At 45.1% G+C, this 19,325-nt stretch overlaps 1 long non-coding RNA gene across 1 annotated transcript; it reads left to right on the forward strand.

The window, feature by feature from the left end:
* Window positions 1-448: 448 nt before the first annotated feature.
* On the forward strand, window positions 449-17,624 carry Gm41908. Its single transcript, XR_878337.1, has 3 exons — window positions 449-880; window positions 16,883-17,004; window positions 17,399-17,624. It is a non-coding gene; the product is annotated as a predicted gene, 41908 (long non-coding RNA).
* Window positions 17,625-19,325: the final 1,701 nt, after the last annotated feature.

Genomic DNA, 19,325 nt, shown 5'->3' on the forward strand with positions numbered 1-19,325 from the left:
ATATCCGTGCATCACAAACACACCTGCATACACACACAGCACACACACATACATGCATATACACACATATGTATACACACATGCATACACATATACCTGCATAACATGCCTCTGCATCCACATCTCTGCGTTCACACACACCACTGCATATACACACCACTGCATACACACCCACAAAATTTAAATATGTCAATAAATGAAAAAATTTCTTTCTTCAGAGAACCTCAGCTTCCCTGGGGGAGCTGTATCCTGTTGACCAAGCCTGTAGCACAGACACCTGCCCCTCTTTGGTGCCAAAGGAGATGGCAGAATCATCAAACCAGGCGGGCTTGGTAGTGTACATCTTTAGTCCCAGCACTCAGGAGGCAGAGGCAAGTGGATGGATCTTTGAGTTTTAGCCAATGCTATATAGTAAGACCCTGTCTAAAAAAAAAAAATCAAACAGGTAAGTTATTGAATGTCTCCCATTTACTGTCCCTCAGAGGGTCTGCTAATATGAACTGAAAGTAGACAAAGTAACAGGAGAAAAGTCATGCAAATGTGTTTAACTCACTAGGGGAAAATCACAGGACAGTGGGTGCCCCGCATAATCAAGTAGGGCTAAATACCTTTCTTCATACGGCAGAGGAAGATGGGGAGCGTAGGTAATTTCGAGGGATAGTAAATGATTTTAGGGAAGATGAATAGACTCAGGAGGCAGAAATTAGCTTGTAAATGATTCTCTGGAAATTTGAATGAGCCCCAGAGAGAGATAATATCTTGTAAATGATTCTCTTTGGAATTGGAATGAGCTGGATGAGCTAGAGGGACTGAAATGATTCTCTTTGGAATTGGAATGAGCCAGAAGAACAGACGATATGTTGTGGCAGAGTCCATGCAGGTGCGCCATTCCTGAGCCTCCTTTTCTGTGAGGTGGTGAGGTCCCGGGGAGAAGAGGCATGGGGGTGGGGTGGGGGTGGGGGCAGCTGTGTTCTCTTTGGTGGGTCCAGCATGAAGGACGTGTTCTGTGAGGAAAGAGGTTATGGGAACTTTTATAGCCACCGTACAAAGGTCATAAACCGATTCATTTACCAGAAACACTGGTGGGTGTCAGGTAGGTGGACCAGAGCAAACCAGCTAAATCTCTCTTCTTCTCCTCTCTCACCCTCCCCATCTCCTCCTGTCCCCAACCTCCCTCAATTTCTTCATTCCCCCCCTCCCCTCCCTTTCCTCTTCTTTATTTCTTGAGATAGGGTCAGGCTATATAGCCCAAGCTAGCCTCAAACTTAAGCACCTCCCACCTGAGGCTTCTAATTGTAGGTGGTAGGTGGGGATCTTATGGAGTTCCAATGGCACTTTGTTGCTTTGGAGTTGGCAAAGGCTAGCTCAGTGATGCCTCCTGAGAGGTTAGCAGAGGTCTGTGACGCTTGGTGATATATTCTGCAAGGTTTGTGTAGTAGTCACAAGGGTGGCAGGCCAGCTCCAGAGGCAGAAGCAGATAATCACAGTTATGACGCTAAGACCATTTTGGCTTTGGGCCTGCAATGTTCTGTTATTGATGGACCTAAGTGTTTGCTCAAAAGTCAAGATGAGAGGTGGTAGAAAGATAACCAGGTTTATTCAAGGGCTGGTATCCTGGGAAGGTGGAGGAGTTAGTGCATCTGCTCCACTCCACAGAACATCTTAAGACATCCATCTATGAAAGGGTTTTTATAGTGAGGGGAGGAGGTGCAGGGAGCATTGGACATAGAGAGCTCTTGCTGGGTGGAGTTGTGTCATTCAGCCAGCTGTTTCCAGTTAACCTTGACCTCAGGGGTAGGTAGTTCCCATAGTTCTTCAGATTGCCAAACTACTTCAAGTTAAACCTTTGAGCAATGTCTGTGTTCTGTGTTAGTTGACTCATACAACTGAAGGACTCACATCCTGGCGTCATCAGTGGGTGCTGATGTTTTGGGTTCTGTAAATCTAGAGAATGATTACTTAGTAGTTAACACCTTAACCGTTTAGGTGCAGCCGTTCTCTAGAACTTAGGTTGCTGGGCAGAGGGCATGAGGGCTGTCAAAGGAGAAATCACAGAGGAGTGGCCACTATTAAACACTCTCCATAATCGGTGTTATTCAGCATTCGTCTTCGAGCTGCAGCATCTTTGAGAACTTCAGCATCACATGGCTGCTACTGTGCCCAGGGCTCATGTGTTGGGGATAGGTCCTTAGAATGGCAATATAGAGGCAGAGTGGAGCCTTTAAGGAATGTAGTTCAGGTGTTGGAGGGATGGCTCAGCAGTTAAAAGCATGGACTGCTCTTCCAGAGGACCCAGATCTCATTCCTAGCACCCATGTGGTGCCTGAAGACTGCAGGTCCTCTGAAGGCACTGCAGAGACATATGAGCAGGCCAAACATGCATACACATAAAATAAAAATAAAGGTTAAGCTGGGCGTGGTGGCACACGCCTTTAATTCCAGCACTTGGGAGGCAGAGGCAGGTGAATTTCTGAGTTCAAGGCCAGCCTGGTCTACAGAGTGAGTTCAAGGATATCAGGGCTACACAGAGAAACCCTGTCTTAAAAAAAAAAGAAAACCAAAAAACCAAAAAAAAAAAAAGGTTAAAAACATGAAAGAAGGAAAGAAGGAAGGAAAGGAGGGAGGGAGGGAAGGAGAGAGAGAGAGAGAGAAAGAAGAGAGAGAGAGAGAAAGAAAGAGAGAAAGGAAGAAAGAAAGAAAGAAAGGAAGGAAGAAAGAAAGAAAGAAAGAATGGGAGGGAGGGAGGGAGAGAGAGAGAAAGAAACAAGAGAGAGAGAGAGAGAAAGAAAGAGAGAGAAAGGAAGGAAGGAAGGAAGGGAGGGAGGGAGGGAGGGAGTCTAGTGAGAGTTCCGTGATCACTGAGGAGAAGGGCACTAGGACCCAAATATGTCTGCTATCTTGTTTTGTTGTATTCAGAGGTGATGTGGGGTGTGGGGTGGGACTTCTTGGAAAAAAAAAAACCCTGATGTTTGGATTTCCAGAATCTACAACTATTAGCTGAATAAATATTTTTTCTTTATAAAATTAGGCTGTGTCAAGATTTAAAAAAAAAAAAAAAAGTTAAGTGAGGCTCTCAGAGAAAAAAGGGATATCGACCTCGAACCATCTACAAGGCTGCTGACAGGGAACTTGGATGTCTGCGGGGTGGAATTCTACTGCCTCTGCCTCTGAGCTGGGATTAAAGGCTGTACCATCACAGGGGCCAGAGCTGCATTTTTTGCATTGACACTGTGATGAAAACAGATGAATGCACTGACCTGGGGGGACGGAAGGAGCAATGCCTCCTGAGCATGGAGGGAAGAGCCTTGGCCCCTCAGACGTTCCCAGGATCTGTCCAGAAACTCCTATTCCTCAGAGATGGGAGCCATTTTGACATGGTGCTTTTACTCTGGATTACCAGTTCCTACAAATTTTTCTTAAGGAAATAACTGTGAGCATGGGAAACACTCAGTGCCCAGTTAGTGTCAACATACCATTGCTGGAGCTGGTAGACAAACAAACAAATTAACTGCATGTCGTGGAGTTCTTGGCTTCAACATGGTCTTGAGAAAGAAAGGCTCATGTGAAGTTCGTTGTGAGGACATTGATGCTGTGACAGGGGAGCTGCCTGGATTTGACGGCCTGGGGCTCTGTCCCTCCTCCTGGCTCTGCCTGAGGTGTGTGTGTGTGTGTCTCCAGGGCAACTCTATTTTCTTCTTTTGTGTTTTTGTTTTGTTTTGGTTTGGTTTGGTTTGGTTTTTTTCGAGACAGGGTTTCTCTGTGTAGCCTTGGCTGTCCTGCAACTCACTTTGTAGACCAGGCTGGCCTCGAACTCAGAAATCCACCTGCCTCTGTCTCCCAAGGGCTGGGATTAAAGGCGTCCGCCACCATGCCCGGCAGCTCTTGTGGTTTTTTCCTAACATTTATTTGTGAATACTTTAGAGCTCCATTTTTATTATTTTTAGTTATGTGTACATGCGTGCATCTACCTGTGGGCATATACACGTAAGTGTCAGATCCCCTGGAGCTAGAGTTATAAACAGTTGTCAACTGTCTGATGTGGGTTTTGAGAACTGAACTCAAGTCCTCTGCAACAGCAGTACATGCTCTTAACTGCTGAGTCATCTCTCTAGCCTCCTACTTGAGTGTGTGTGTGTGTGTGTGTGTGTGTGTGTGTGTGTGTGTGTGTGTGGGTGTGTGTATACATGCCAGAGGTCAGAGGACAACTTTGTGACTTATTTCTCTCCTTCCACCATGTGAGTCCCACGTTTAACCTCTGAGCTATCTCTCCTGCCCCAGCGCTGCTCTTTGTGGGCCTGGGCTGACTTCTACTTGTTCCTGGCAGCCTTGTGCACAGACCCCAATGCCTAGTGTCCTCTTCATTCTTGCCAACAGTAGAACCCCAGACTCACTTCTGCAGCTCTGTGCTCTGGGCTACTTGATCTGCATCCCATTTCTTCTCTTCCATCCAGCTGTGGAACAGAGGCAAAGTGAGCATCCATTGAAATATCATCCGAAGACAAAACCAAAAGTGCTTTTAGATTCTTTTAAAACCATTCCATAAACTACATGTTGCCCGTCAGCTCCGTCCTAGCAGGAGCTGGAGTCTGGCGCATCTGCACATTTGCTAAAACCATCAGGCTGCTCATTCAGAGAAACTGGAAAAGAATCTGAAAAATTCTAAGTGTTGGCAAAACTGAAAATGACTTTTGAAAGGACTCAAGAGAAATTTGTGTCAGCTGAAAGGCTCTTCTTTGAGACCTTACATGTTTGGAACACTGTTACATAAAGAGTATGTCAGAAGAAGGCTCAAGTGACCTTTCAGAGTGAGAGTTGAAGAATATACAGTGTTTTAAAAGATATTCCCTAAAATGGTGTTTGGGAAACCAGTGTCCTGGCTAAGTCTGCTTAGTTGGACATTTGGTAACTGTCTGAGAAAGATGGATGTTCACAGAAAGTCCATTCCTGACTGTGGACGGTCCCGTCTGCCTCTTCTCTGTCCCTCATCCCTGTCTGTGGACGGTCCCATCTGCCTCCTTTCTGTCCCCTCTTGCCCATCCCCCTTCTCAGCACACCCACTCTTATTTTCAGCCTTGGACCCAAGCTCCTTAGAGCCCAGCTCCCCACTGCCTCACAGGGCTCCGTTCTTTCCTCAAGAGCTCCCTCCATGCAGTCCTGTGTTTTTCTAGATTCTTCCACAAAGTCACTTGCCTGTCTGGACTCAACTGGACTCACTGGTCACCGAGGCCCGAGGATCATCTGCACAGGCGTGGGGGTGGTGTTTAGTGTGTGGCACAGCCCTGACTGTCTCCTTTCTTCTTGACCTTCACAGTAATGACCCCACACTCCCCAGACTGAGTGATCTCTGTCACCTAGGTCTCTGCAGGGAGCACCCTCCTCTGTTCTGCCAGGGTGCTTTAGTCCTTCCTACAGGGTGCTTCAGTCCTCCCTACAGTATTCTCTGGTACTCACACGTGTTCATTTGTCTAAGACTTGCCTTTCCTATCCTGGAGGAAGATTCTTTGTCCTTTTTGCTGCTCTGGCCGTAGTTTCTACAGGCTGCATATCTAGCAAGTCCTTCCTGAATGACTGGAATAGACTGTAGTCACATCTCAGAAAACACAAGGCTTTGGGTGGTGGCTGTCCCCTACCTGCCTTCTTCCCAGGCACCCATACCCTGACCTCAGGAGGAGGGTGGATTACAACTCATTGTGTTTTTACAGATGCACTTCAGAATTATTTAGACAACTTTCCTTAAAAGTTCATTGATTTTGTTTGTTTGAATCAGGGTCCCACGTAACCGAGGCTGGTCTCGTGTATAGGAGGGTGACTTTGAACTTCTGATATCCCCCAGTCTTCTGAGTGCTGGGGTTGTGGGTATGTGCCATTTTGTCCCGTTTATTTGGTTCTGGGAATGGGAAGCAGGCTTTCTCATGCTCTGCCAGCACTGACTGAGCTACCTTTCTTATATTTTCCTCAGAACTCCTAAGAGGAAAGCAACCGATTTATCAATGTTTGTCACATGTCCATTCACTTTAATTATTATTTTTCTTGAGATGTCTCACCGTGTTGCCCTGGTTGGCCTCAAAGTTAGGCTCCACCTGCCTCAGCCTTGTGAATGAATGTGGTCACGTGAGTGTGCCACCTTGCTTACCTCAAGAAGTTTTCATTTCACGGAGTGAGATTGGTCTCAGCAAATGGAATCTCCTTCCTGCTCCTCTGGCCCTGACTTGTCTTCAGCTGTTTCTCATTGCACTGGGCGGAGCGGATCCTTTCTTAAATAAACCTTTCATTAGGGAAGACATTCGGGACTGCACAGAATATTTTAAGAACACAACCATGAAAGTGACACATCTCTGCTTCTGGGATGCTGCCAGTGCAGTACTTAGAGGAGATTCATTGCTCCCAGGGCTTACATTAAGGAGGGAAAAAAAGAGAAACCATAAATCAAGCCCATGCCTGGTGAACCTTGTTCCCTTTAAGCTGCAAACCAAGAGAAAGGAGAAAAAGGAAGTAATAAATTTAAACAAAATGGAGGAAGAGAGAGTTGATAAACTTAATCATAGGCACCTGGAGGAAGTGACCTTTGTGCAGAGCGGGGCAGTATGGGACAGGGGTGGGAGGACAGGGTCTGCCAGGCATCCAGGTTCTTCCTTTTGTATATCTGGGGGCAGATGGCTTTGGAGAATGGGGCTTCTGTTGACCCTGTGGCCACCCACTGGCGTGGACTTCAGACTGAAGTTTTTGTCCCAGTCAGTTTCTCAGTCATATTTGGAGAGAGAATAGAATGCTCAAACCCAGGAACGCACCCCAGCACCCCAGCGATGGAGAAGGCAGGGCCGAGCTTGGGAAGAACAGCAAAACCTCCCAATAAGTCTCACAGGGGAGCTTTCAAGTCCTTTATTACCACACTGACTTGATTTTTTTTTTCCCCCTCTCTAGTATTTAGTCAAATTCCTTTTACAATTCTGTGCTGATGGAGAAAAAGGCAAGCCCGTGGTTTTGTTTGCTCTCAGGCCAGAAGAGCACTGGGCTATAGGTGACCAGCGTGGACTCACTGCTTGGGCTGGACCCACAGGGTGTTTGGGGGTTGACTGCTTGTAGGGTTTAATATTATGCTCATTAGAAGGGAAAACTCCCTCCTAGGCAGTGAAAAAAAAATTAATAAGCCATTAGCTAAATTCTAAAAAGGAGCAAATGCAAATTAATACACTCTAGAAGAAGGAATGCACTAATGCAAAATATGTTTTACAAGCAAATGAGAGGACTGGATTCTCAGCAGTCTGCTTGTATGTTTTTGTAACAAAATGGAAATTAATATCTTCCCAGGGGCTCATCATCTATTCCTCTCAAGTCAATGTAATCTGCAGTGATTGTTTTTAATAGAGAAGAAAAAGCGCCCAGCTGCTCTTTTGAGCAAGCCAGCAGGACATCTTGGAGCAGATCTGAGCTCTGCATAGAGTCCCTGGGTGGCCTCTTTGTTTTACTGTAGAAGGAAGGCCAGCTCCTTTTCTCCAGATGAGGGTCAGTGTGGACCAGGCATAGCAGGTGCTAGCCTCCCTGGTGAGCAGAGATCTGGAGCAAGTAGCTCACAGCCCCCTGGAAAAAAACAATGGAGACCCACAGCCTCTTCTCCCTGAGTCCAGGGCCAGGAGACCAGCAGAGTCATCCAGAAGGCCCTGGCCAAAGTCTCTTGGTTGAAAGGACTATGTTGTGCCTGGCTGAAGCTAACGTGTTCTGGTGCATGGCCACCTTGGTGATGTGGGGTTTGGGACAGTCATAGAGGTGACCGGAGACAAGAGAATCCTAGGAGTCTAAAAGAATTCTTGAGTGTGCTCCAGCAGAGGCAGCATCAAAAAGGGCCACAGGCATCCTGCTGTGAGGCTAGGTATAGAGTAGTAACAGCCAGAGAGACAAACTTGTTAGCTCACTCCCACTGTGGGTTTGAAGACCTTGTTAGTGTTATGCTTTCAGATGGGAGGAAGGAACTTCCTGGTGCTAGAACTTGTCGACTTGGTATTAGAACCCCACTGGGGATGCAGTATGGCGCCTTGTATGGTAAGCTGGTATAGCGACTGATGCTTTTTCTCTGCATGAACTTAGCGCTTGGTGTCAACTTCCAGTACTTTGCAAAATCAAAATATCCTGGGCAGCTTTAAGAAAGGACATATTTATCACAAATATAATCGGTGTGAATTTCAAAGCTCTCAGACAAACGGACATCACACACACACACACACACACACACACACACACACACACACAGAGCACGGAATTTTTCAAGAGCCATGCATAGTACATTGCTCATATTCCATTGGCTGGAATTTAATCACATGGCTGCACCTAACAGCAAAGGAAGCTGGGAAATGAAGTCCAACAACACTCAGAGGAAGATGGTTCTTGAAGAGAAAAAGAACTTGTGACTCTAGGGGAGGAAAAAAATCCTTTCCCTTCTACCCTTGTAGCTTCTCTTTGGGATTTAGATTGGCAAGATATGGATTAATGACAGAAAGACAAGCAAGTGATTATTAACAGGTGGACCCTGAACACACAAATGGGTCGCATAGGTGAGTGCTCTTAGACAGTGAAGTCTATGTACTCAACGTAAAGGGAAAAGGGAAGAGAAAGGGCACAGATGGAAAAGCAGGTGGCCTTTTTTTTTTTTTTAATTTATTTCTTTATTAGGTATTTTCCTCGTTTACATTTTCAATGCTATCCCCAAAGTCCCCCATACCCACCCCCCCAATCTCCTACCCACCCACTCCCCCTTTTTGGCCCTGGGGTTCCCCTGTACTGGGACATATGAAGTTTGCAAGTCCAATGGGCCTCTCTTTGCAGTGATGGCTGACTAGGCCATCTTTTGATACATATGCAGCTAGAGACAAGAGCTCCGGGGTACTGGTTAGTTCATATTGTTGTTCCACCTACAGGGTTGCAGTTCCCTTTAGCTCCTTGGGTAATTTCTCTAGCTCCTCCATTGGGGACCCTGTGATCCATCCAATAGTTGACTGTGATCATCCACTTCTGTGTTTGCTAGGCCCCGGCGCAGGTGGCCTTTTGAAAAAATAAATGACTCCTGTACTGGCTGGCTTTTAAAAAAAATGTTTAATTAATTAATTAATTTTGTCAACTTGACACAAGCGAGAGTCATTTTAGAAGAGGAACATCATGACACCATTGCATACACTAGCAAGCGTTTGCTGAAAGGACCCTGATATAGCTGTCTCTTGTGAGACTAGGCCGGGGCCTAGCAAACACATAAGTGGATGCTCACAGTCAGCTATTGGATGGATCACAGGGCCCTCAATGGAGGAGCTAGAGAAAGTATCCAAGGAGCTAAAGAGATCTGCAACCCTGTAGGTGGAACAACAATATGAACTAACCAGTACCCCGGAGCTCTTGACTCTAGCTGCATATGTATCAGAAGATGGCCTAGTCGGCCATCACTGGAAAGAGAGGCCCATTGGACATGCAAACTTTATATGCCCCAGTACAGGGGAACGCCAGGGCCAAAAAGTGGGAATGGGTGGGTAGGGGAGTGGGGGTGGGTATGGGGGACTTTTGGGATAGCATTGGAAATGTAATTGAGGAAAATACGTAATAAAAAATATTTAAAGAAAAAAAAAAAGAAGAGGAACATCAACTGAGAAAATGCCCTCACTAAACTGACAATGGACAAGGCTATGGTGCATATTCTGAATTGTGGGTGATACGGGTGAGGCCACCCCACCACACTCCACAGGGAGTAGTGCCACCTTTAAGTGGAGGGTCCTGGATGGCATAAGAAAGCAGGCTGAGCAAGCCAGGGGAGTAGTATGTAAGCAGCACTCCTCCACACAGATCCCTGGGGGGCCTTTTTGTTTTGCTCTGAAAGAAAAGCCGGTGCTGCATCCGTTCCTGCCTTCCTGCCACCAGGTTCCTGCCTTGCTTGACTTCCTGTTCTGACTTTCCTAGAAGACTACAAGCTGTAAACTGAAACAAATCCAGTCCTCCCCATGTTTGCTGTTGGAAAAGAATATCCATTTTTTGAGGATGAGCTTTGGATTCAAGGCAGCCCTAGGACCAGATATCCAGTCATTGTTCTGAGATGGGCTGGGAGCCAGACGGTGGTAGTGCTTGTCTTTAATTCTAGCATTCAAGATCCTGAGTTCCAGGACAGCCATAGCTGCAGAGTGGGACTCAGCTCAAAGCAACAACAACAACAACAACAACAACAACAACAACAACCCCAAACCAATAACCAAACGAAAACCAAAGATGAGCTGGAGACTTCATCCCAGGCTCCACTGGACCCGGTCCAATGCTATTCACTCCCTATTTTGCCGTATTTGGAATCTTCAGAGAATATGATTGGTTTGGCTACTTTCCATTTTCCTTTCATAAGAGGCTTTCAGAGATTAGCTGCTGTGGAAGGGTAGAACAGAACACAGAAACTGGGAAAGAGGCTGCCTCTTTGAGAAAGGATGGAGGGTGTGGGCCCTTCCCATAGATTAGGACACCCTGCTGCTCCTGGAGAATACAGTGTTCAGTTCTGTCCCCTAATTTTCCCAAAGTCATAAGGCTGTTAAGTGTCAGAGGCAAGTTTCAATCAGATCTGTTATTCCAAAGCCGAGACTTAGTTCTCAGTCCCATGTAATATGCTGGCTTTTCAAAGATAGCTGTGGGAGGTCGGTCCAGGAGGGTGGAAAGGAATTCTTTAGCTAAAACCAAATGTAGCCAGAATCATGGAAAGAAGAAAATATTTTTTGATTACCCTCATAGTCGACACCTTTCTAAAGCCCTCACAGAACAGTTATCAATCCTGGAAACCAGCAAAAGCCCTGACATGGCAGGGTGGTACAAGGAGTGAACCCCATACATTTTCACCTGGATCTGTGAAACAGGCTGTGAATTGCATGTGAGGAAGTTAAGGGAGTGAGGTGAGGTCATCATAAAATGGCTGGTGGAAGGAAGGCCCCTCAAATGGGAGCCAGCTGTGCTCGAGCCCCACACCTGGCCCCACACTCGGGCCAGTCCATGTGAGAGATGAGTCTGGAATGGATTACAAACCGTCCCAGAACCGACAGGATATGTGAGGCCCTGCCTAGCCAGGTAGGAGCTACAGTAGGACCGCAATGACCTTAGCTTCGACTCAAACTCTGCATAGCTCACAGAGCAGAGCACCCTCAGGGGCTGGAAGACTCTGCTGCTTCTTCATTCTACTCTGTGTTTAGAAAAGCATCTTCTTTTCGTATCTTCGTCCCCTTCCTTCTCACTGTTACTTCCTGCTCCAAACACCTGAAAAACAGCCCCACTTTCTCTTGTTTAAGACTCCCCAAGTATTTGTCCTGAGTCCCTAGAGAAAGTCTTGAAAAAGGACCAAAGTTTGGAATCCCAACCAAGATAACCTGATTTGAGTTCTAATTCTTGCATGCGTGTGATCTCGGTCCTGTCCCTGGAAGATGGTGTTAAGGATAGTAAAACTTCACAGCTAGGCATGGTAGGTCATGCCTATCATACCAGCACTGGAAAACAGGGATGGGAGACCTACTGCAAGTTCAGGGCCAGCTTGGGTTGCAGGGTGAAATTCTGCCTCAAAACAATCAAAACCCACCACCCAACCCCCCACAAAACACACGTAACAAGCAGGACCCTGCCAAAGAACAAAGCCAAACCTTCCGAGGAACCACCTAATGTGAGTTCTGCCAGGAGTAAGTGAGATGATTAAGTTTTGGAGTAGTACTTGGCATGTGGTAATTGCTGGATAAATACATCTTATTTATAATGTAATATAAAAGACAGGAGAGAATTTGCACGACATTTTGGATTAAACACTTTAACACCTTGATGCCAGTGGTGGTGCACATCTTTAATTCCAGCACTTAGGAGGCAGAGGCAGGCGGATCTCTGAGTTTGAGGCTAGCCTGGTCTATAGAGTGAGTTCCAGAACAGGCAGGGCTACACAGAGAAACCCTATCTGTTTGTTTGTTTGTTTGTTTTTAGTCGAGCTTAAAATCTTGGCTCTTACTGTAGTACAAACACAAAATAAGAATAGTTTTTGGACATTGGAGTTCATTGTAATAAGGCTGTACTTGAATGTCCCTCACATCACCAAAGGATTTTACTTCCATAGTATATAAGCTAAGAGCTGACAGTTCTGCTGCACCAAGGAATGAATTGTAGGCATGATTTTTGGATACAGATTTCCTGCTATGACTGACTTGAAAGCTATTTGACTTGAGTGATTGTCATCATTCTCAGCCCACAGGGAACAGGTTACATTCATTTAAGAAATGGTGCATGTATTAAGATGGTCTATCCATGAAGTCATTCATCCTCTGGAGAAACCCTATATCAAAAATCCCCAAACAGACAAACAGACAAACAGACAGACAACCCCCAAACAAACCCAAAAAATGTTAGCAATTTTGGCCATTCCAGGGAAAGGCATGGATAGGATTGTCATGGTCTTGCAGATGTTCCTGTTGCTACATCACTTTGGGTCTTCGTCTCCCTACAAGCACCATGGAGCCAAGTGAGCCTGTGAATTGTTGTCTCCTCTACTGCACTTATTTCAGTGATTGTCCTGGTTTCATCTCCGTTGCTGTGATCTAACACTTGGAGTATAAATAGTGTAAGAGAGGAAAGGTTTTATTTCAACTTGTAGCTTTCAGTCCATCATTGAGGGAAGTCAGGTCAGGGACATTGATCTATTTATTGTTCTTAGCCAAGAAGCTATTCACAAGTGACACCTTCTGGAAGAAGAAAATCAATGTTCTTCAGTGGAGTGATACTGGGTATATCAACCACCCCCCAGTACAGGCCCACGCTCAGGAGCAGATGGCTAATACAAATCACACTCCATGGTTTTTAGTGGCTATTTTTTCATTTTCCTGTTTTATTTATTTATTTATTTTTCAATGGAGGACATGAAATTGGGTATGTAGGGAGGCAGGGAGAATCTCAGAGGAATTGAAGGAGGGGCAAGATTAGGATAAAATATACTGAATGAAATTCTCAAAGATTAGCAAAAAATATACAAACAAACAAAAACAAAAAAGCCCCAAACCCAACCCAAACCAAACAAAAACCAACCAACCAACCAACCAACCAAACAGAAAACACCATACAAAACTATAATCTTTCAATTCACTGTCCCTAAGGGCTCATGTAAATATCATAATATAAAACATAATACAACTTTCTTGTTTGCTTGTTTGTTTTTTGTTTTTTTTCAAGACAGGGTTTCTCTGTATAGCCCTGGCTGTCCTGGAACTCACTTTGTAGACCAGGCTGGCCTCAAACTCAGAAATCTGCCTGCCTCTGCCTCCCGAATGCTGGTATTAAAGGCGTGCGACACCACGCCTGGCACATTACAACTTTTAAAGTCCCACAGTCTTTAGAAATGTCATCATTGAAGGAAGTCAGGACATGAATGAGCTCAAGCAGGAACTTAAAGCAGAAACCATGGATAATGATCCTTCTGGCTTTCTCCTGGGCTCATGCTTAGTTAGCCTTCTTGTGCATACCAGAACCCCTGTCCAGGGAATGGTGCCACCCACAGTGGGCTAGGCCCTCCTATATCAGTTAACAATCAAGACAATCCCCCATAGAATGTGGAAAGGCCAGTCTGATTTGGGTAATCTCTACTGAGATTTCTTTCTCAGGTGACTCTAGGCTGGGTCAAGTTGACAGTAAAGCTATCTAGGACAGTGTTCTGCCCATTTGTCATGGGCACTACTCGGTCTATGGCCATTAGATAGTCATTCCCTTTTTAAAAGAGTTCTTGAAATCTTTGGGGGGAATTTTCCTTTCTCCATATTGAAAGAAGCCTCAATTTGGCAAGCAGTAGATCAAGAAGTCTGGCTTCTTTGCTGAATGAGTCAGAAGGAACTCCAGAGCCCATCGTGGACCCTCAGCACTGCTTGGGTCCCAGGATCTGAATTCTATGTATCAGGCTGTCCTGGGACTCTGAAACACAAAGAATAGAGAGACAGGATACAAAGGGAAAGGGTTAGAGTATTATGCGGCCCTACCCCGTTCTTCACCTTGACCCACGTCCCTTCCCGTCAGCCTCTGAACGTCCAAATAGTCTTCCTCTCTGTTCAGCTGCTCGCAGGGTCTTGTTTGTGGCTGGAGACTGCTGACCTATGGAGAGCTGTCCAGGTCCACAGCTCTGACAGTGAACTGGATATCTGAAGACCATTATCATTTCAAAATAGTGTCTGCTCCACTAATAGAACCCAGATGCAAGATTGTGAAATAATGGAAAGGCCACAGAATTCTCTTTGTATTCTGATTAAACATACTTTTAGTTATATTAAGTGTTTTTGCACATGCATGTTCTCTCTTTCTCTCTCTCTCATGTAATGCACATGCATATATGTCATGGCGTGCTTGTGGGGGCCAGAGGACAACTTATGAGAGGAAGTGTGTTTTCTGCTTCCATTATGGGAATCTGAGGTGCTGAACTCAGAGAGCTTGATGGCAAGTGCCTTTACCCACTGACCCGTGTTGCTGGCCCTGTATTTTGATTCTTACTAACATGGCCAGCTAGCTAAAAACTCCGTGTGTCACACAGTCCTGGCTAATAGAATAGAAGCATATCACACTACTTTGCCACTTTCAAACTATAGACTGAAGTTGTTAGGTTTTGTGGTAATCGAATGATGGCTTCTAACCTTATAGTCAGGACCTGCGTGGCAGAAGTGCCCTTCCCTGGAGTAGGTGAGTGTAGCTGCTCTGTGGATCCCAGGCCATATGATTCGCCCCCATAGAATTAAGGCAGAAACAACAGTGTCCCACATGCTTGTTTATCACTCCACGTATGTATGTGCTGCTACCTCTGCACCTCAGCTCTCCTATTCTCTATGAGGAGAATACCCCCTCCTCCCAACCCCGCCTCAGTAGTCACTGGTCTCTGAATGAGAGACACTTGCTGAAGAACTAAAACGGAGCCCCAGCCAGCAGGCGAGCCTGTGAGAGTGGTAGCAACTATTCCTGTCTTTGGAGACTGTTGCCTTTGTCACCCTGTAGGACACAGTGGAACTCATGAGCTCTTCTTAAGTTCCGCTGGATGGCCACAGTGAGAGGTACAGATAGGTATTCACACTGTTGTGCCCCTGTCTGCATAAACCCACCTTATCATTTGTTCTATAAGGCTGTGTAAGGTGTGCATTCTGTTTTCACTTTCAGTGCAGTAAGTTACACGAGATAGGCAACACTTTGTTACTAGGTGGATTTTGTATTCAGTGATTTTGCCTATTTGTGGACTGATAGAAGCATTTTGAGCACCACTAGAGAATAGGATATTCCATACGTTAGGTACATTAAATGCCTCTAACAGATTTTTCAACTTATAATGGTTTCACTGGGACAAAACCTCACATCAACTCAAGGAGACTTTATGCGGCTCCAGATATCCTGCACACTGTTATCTAATAAGCCTCTTAAATCACGTCTCTCCCCAGAGCCTGCTTTATTAATCCCACTCTCCTCAGTTCTGCAGAGAAGGCGCTCGGCCTTCACCTGCAGCCCGTTCATTCTTCAGCCTCACCTCCCTCCATGGTCCCTGACGAGCCTTCGACTCCAGGCACGCCTTTTAAAGATTCTCTTAGATTTATTAGTTTTTATTTTATGTGTATGAGTGATATTTTTACATGTATGTATGTATGTATGTATGTATGTATATATGTATGTATGTAAACCACAAGAATGACTGGTACCTAGCAGTGGTGACACATGTCTTTAATCCCAGCACTTGGGAGGCAGAGGCAGGCAGATTTCTGAGTTCGAGGCCAGCCTGGTCTACAGAGTGAGTTCCAGGACAGCCAGGGCTACACAGAGAAACCCTGTCACGAAAAAAAAAAAAAAAAAAAAAAGGACCTGGTACCTTTGGGACAGCAGAAGAGAGCATCAGATCCCATTACAGATGGTTGTGAGCCACCATGTGGCTACTGGGAATTGGATTTAGGACCTCTAGAAGAGTAGTCAGTGCTCTTAACTGCTGAGCCATCTCTCCAGCCCGTAAATTTCTGTTCTGATTCCTTCTCTCCATTAAAGTTCTAAACTTCATAAAGACGACTAACCAGTCACACCTTCTTCCCCAACACAAGCTGCAGGCGAGGCACAACTCCGTGGTATTCTTTGAGTTCATGCTTCTCTCCTCACTCCACCAACACCCTCCTGCCCCATTCCATCCACCTGGCTTTTGAATGGTTCAGACCTACCTTCTTCTTACATCTTTCCAACATGCCCTGGACCATCTGCAGACCACCTCTGAGCATCTTCTTTGGGTTACCAAGACCTGGTTGATTCCTGGCAGAAGACAAGTTGATGGGGGGAAGGGTCCAAGACTTCAAAGGGAACACAGAGACAAAAGCAAGAGCCGGGTCGCCTTCAGGCCAGGCTTGTTAACTGAATCTGAGAACTGTTGAAGGTGGTCCAGGAGGGTCCTATTTTGACACCTGCTGGCTGTGACATCTTGAGGTTCTGCCAGGTGGCATTCAAGAACTGATAAACACGTTCAAAGAAGTTAGGGAGACGTCCTGTGTGGCAGTGGTAAAGGACAGAGGCCACCTGCTTTTCTGTCCAGTGGTTCGCTCAAAGTATTTTACTGAATAAAACTTTCCTTAACTGGCAAGAGAAGTGTAGAAGTGGACTGCTCCAGTAATGCAGGAAGCCCTCTCGAGGCCAATACTGTTACTGACGCCCCAACTTAGACTGTCAAAACCACCACCGGAAACCTGAATGCTGGAGACCACAGCCTCTGATTCAGCAGACGGGACCTGCAGCCCTCCAGGGCCTAAAGCCAGAGAATGTGCCGGAGGAGAGTTTTATTGCAAAAACCTAAATTTAACCAGCTGGAACTCTTTTTAAACAATCATCCTATTCATATATTTAAAATAAATTGTGCATCTTTTAGCAGGCAGTCAGCGGTTCGTTATTAAGACAGAAGATGGGACAGAGTGTTCTTGGCTGGGCTGATCCCAGAATCCCAGGCTCCTTTTCAGGACTGCTCACCATGTGGTAAAAGCATTTATGAAGGTAAATGCGTTTCAGGTCTGACAGATTAGAGGCCTGCATACCTGCACAGCAAGCAGCTGCCAGTCCTCTGAGTGGCATACACTGAAGCCTTTCCAAACTGACATCATTGTCTCCTGACATTTACCGGGTGCCCTTGGGGGGAAACATGAACATTAGAAAGAAAAGCTCCAGCGTGCTCCGTGGAGTCACCGAAACCTCTTGGCCCAAAGCATTAAACTCCCTCGTAAAGCTACAATAGTTAAAACTATGCGAAATGGTTGGTTACAGACTATTTCCAGCAGCTTAAATGTCTTGGTGACTCGGCTTTGGAATACATAGGGAAGCGGTATCTATAATGAGGGAAAGTACTCACTAAAGACTAACAAACCATGAAATCTTGTGACTTATTTTACAGTGAAAACACACACTGGCTCAGGAATGGAGAAATAACCAGGCGTCATCCCCTGACACCCAACAAGTGAGCATAAGACAAGTGCATGGATCAATCTCGCTGAAGGTTGGGGAAAGTTTCTTGAATAAAATATTGACAAATCTGACTCAGGGTGTTAAATCAGAGTGATTACAGGAATATAATGGTAGCTAAACCTGAGAAGAAGCTTGCTTGCAGTTTATTGTATTATTTTTAAAGATTTATTTTACGTATCTGAGTACCCTGTCGCTGTCTTTAGACACACCAGAAGAGGGCATTGGATCCCATTACAGATGGTTGTGAGCCACCATGAGGTTGCTGGGAATTGAACTCAGGATCTCTGGACGAACAGCCAGTGCTCTTAACTGTTGAGCCATCTCTTCAACCCAATTTATTGTATTTAATAGGATATTCATCACATAATTATTGTTGATGTGCATTGGATTCAACCGAGGAGTCCATGGAAGTACAGATTCTGATCAAATATGTCTGAGATGGGGACCAGTTTGTATCTTTTCAATAAGCTGCTGTTGCTGCTTCTGCTGGCAAATGATCCCAGGAACCAGAAATGCAGACAGGGAAGACTCTCTGCCCAGACCTGCTTTCCTTCTCAGAAGACCTCCAGGAGATTCAAATATGGACTACAAGCTTGAGAAGCAATGGCCCAAAGTTCTTAACGCTGGGTGGGTGGTGTTGTTGTTTTAAGAAAGCACCTGGCTTCCACTTCAGTTCAGTGAAACTGGAATCTGGATGAAGAGATGCTGGTACAACAATATTTTTCTTAAAGATTTATAATTAAATTAAAATACAGAACCAGTATTGAAGCTACTGATCTGTATAAGTGTTGAAAAAATACTAAGCGAGGCTAAACATATCCATTAGGCGCTGACTACCTGAGTGCAGTGGCAAATGAAACACTGAGCTAGAAATTCTTGTTTTTATTGTTATTTTGCTTTGGCTTTTTTTTTTTTTTTTTTTGAGGCATGGTCTCACTCACTCTGTAGCCCAGGCTAGCCTTTAATTTGAGGTGATCTTCCAGCCTCAGCTTCCCGAGTGCTGGGATTACATCTGTGCATCACTACATTGGTTGAGACATCCATTCTGGACTAATTCTCTACTTAGCAACAGAAGACGAACTAAAACATATTCATACATGTAATCTTTAGGGGGACGTAGTTTTGCATGGTATTATATAAGAGGTTGTAAATTGTCATCATCTGTGATCCCATTTAATCTTTATAATAATTCCATGATAGAAGAAGGTGAGGTGTTATTTTTGATTATGCAAGGAAGGAGTTTGTAGGAGTCAGTCAAGGAAATGGGATGTGGCAAGATCAGCACTTACTAGTGCAAATATGACATGCTGTCATCCCAGGGAAAGAAATTTTATGCTGCAGGACTCTTCCGCCTTGTTTTAAAGGGAACATTAAATCAATTTAAGGTAAGACAAAATTCATGTATTAGATATTCAAAGGTGATACAAAATGGCTGCATTATATCTCTTCCTCATTTCTGCAAGGAAGCTGTTGGGTATAGCACAGAAGATATTTTATTACATTTAAGTTTTGTGAAATTATTATCTTTGTGTGTGTGTGTATATGTGTGTATGGGTGTGCATGTCGTATGTGCATGTGTGTCTGTCTATAGGTGCACACCGATTTCAGTAGAGGATCTTTGATCTCCTGGAGCTAGAGCTACAGGTGATCGTGAACTACCTCCTGTGGATGCTGGGAACTGAGCTTAGGGCCTCTGCAAGAGCAGCCTGTGCCACTGAGCCGCCTCTCCAGCGTACATTTTCCCCTTTAACAACCGCAAATACCTACTACATGACAGGCACTTTCCTAGCCACTGCAGCTACAGAGATGAGCAAATCATTTAAAATTAAAATTTTAAGATAATTTATGTGTACGGG

The sequence above is a fragment of the Mus musculus genome, chromosome 1 (assembly GCF_000001635.26).
Source record: "Mus musculus strain C57BL/6J chromosome 1, GRCm38.p6 C57BL/6J".
NCBI classification, from domain to species: domain Eukaryota; kingdom Metazoa; phylum Chordata; class Mammalia; order Rodentia; family Muridae; genus Mus; species Mus musculus.